Source organism: Kryptolebias marmoratus, linkage group LG21 (genome assembly GCF_001649575.2).
Source record: "Kryptolebias marmoratus isolate JLee-2015 linkage group LG21, ASM164957v2, whole genome shotgun sequence".
Taxonomy (NCBI): Eukaryota; Metazoa; Chordata; class Actinopteri; order Cyprinodontiformes; family Rivulidae; genus Kryptolebias; species Kryptolebias marmoratus.
The window spans coordinates 6,812,083-6,814,000 of NC_051450.1; the positions used below are offsets into that span (position 1 = coordinate 6,812,083).

The 1,918-nt window shown below is 47.0% G+C and overlaps 1 pseudogene; it reads left to right on the forward strand.

The window, feature by feature from the left end:
- Positions 1 to 1,918, forward strand: part of LOC119616651 — a 23,065-nt pseudogene that overhangs the window by 9,281 nt on the left and 11,866 nt on the right.

The window sequence follows — 1,918 nt, forward strand, 5'->3', positions numbered from 1 at the left end:
AGGCCCTTCGGTTGTCCCCGTTTGAGCCCTTGGCGTCTGCAGACCTCAAATGGCTCTCACTGAAGACAGCGTTCCGTTTGGCGATGGTTTCCGCCAAACGTGTGGGGGAATTGCGGGCACTATCGATAACTGAGGCCTGCTGCCAATGGAACCCTGATGGCTCAGGTGTCACCCTGTGGCCTGATGTGGCACTTATCCCTAAGGTGTTACTGGCGTCAGGCAGTACCCAGCCGCTCCATCTGCCCATTTTGACACTGGTGGCCCCTCTGAACCTCTGTGCCCGGTTCGTGCACTTGAGGCATATATCAATTCCACTGCGTCTTTTCGAAAGACAAATGACCTTTTTGTCTGCTACGTGGGCTCACAGAAAGGTCAGGCCCTTTCTAAGCAGCGACTTTCACACTGGGTTGTGGATGTAATTGTTAAGGCCTATGCATTGCAGGACCGCCCACTGCCTGCAGGGGTGAGATGCCACTCTACAAGGGGCATGTCAACCTCATTTGCTGCCATGACTGGGGTGCCATTGGACGTTATATGCAGTGCGGCCTCCTGGAAATCACCAAGCACCTTTGCTCGATTTTACAGGGTAAATGTGGCTGTGCCTCATCCCCTTCAGGGGATCTTGGAGCAGCATCCAGCTACATCCCACTGAGGTAGGTGAGCAGTGGTTGTTCTTTGGGTGTTGCAGATTCCTCGTGACCTTGTCGTTATACGTCAACCAGTGCTTGAAGCACCGCTTCTGGCGGTCAGTAGAAATGAAATAGAATGAAAGTTAGTTGTAACTACGGTTTTATGAATCCCGGATGACCGCCAGAGTGCTTGGTCCCTCAGAAACCTTGCGTCTCGCGAGAAGGTTCAGGGATTAAGTGCCGGTCATCATGTGACTATATAGAGTCACGTGGGTCATCGGCAGGTCACAGGTGACTTTGTCATGATTAGTACTCGACCTGCGCATGCGCAAGAATGATCATTCAGTGCTTGAAGCACCGCCTCTGGCGGTCATCCGGGATTTATAGAACCGTAGTTACAACTGTAACTTTCGATTTTCTGATGACAATGACATAGGATGAAGCTGAAATGTGCTTTGGCTGCCATAGTGCATACAAAGTGAGTCAAGACTGATAGAACTTGAGCAACAAAATAATGTGCATGGTCTAGAATATAGTTTTGCTCGACACAAGCCCTCAAATTTCAGTGAGACTGCAACATAAAAATATCTTATTTTCTAGCAGTAATGAGTTGCCAACTAGTCCCAAACATTTGCAGCCCAGTGAAATCCTAGCTATACAGACACAGGTTTTCTTTTTCTCTCTCAAAGGAGCCATACCAATCTTTGTTACATTGTACCATGACATTTTATCTCAATGTAATATACCATAGACTGGACTCTGATTGACTTGTTATTTGGTCTGGACTTTGAGAATCGCTGATCTAAAGTGTTTTGCAATTACACAACGCTAAATAGTTTTTTTAGGCCCGAGCAGCGACAGCGCTGCGAAGGCCTATTGTATTTCGTGGAATTCTTATTAGGCCCGAGCAGCGACAGCGCTGCGAAGGCCTATTGGATCTGTACTGTTTCTTATTATTAGGCCCGAGCAGCGACAACGGCTGCGAAGGCCTATTGGATCTGTACTGTTTCTTATTATTATTTTTCTTGTCCGCATAGAAACGCTAATTTGGAGGTTTAAACATATTCAAAAAGTCACCAAACTTTACCCAAAATTGTCCCCCGCGAAAAATGTTAGTATTTTAATGGAATCAAAAGTGGGCGTGGCAAAGCTGCTCCACAGCGCCCCCTAACGTGAGATAGGACAAACCGTACATCGTAGAGATTTAAAACTTGGTACGTAGGTAGAACACGCCAAATCAAGAAAAAAAGTCTCTTGGAGGTATGCCCTAAAATGTACAGGAAGGCAGC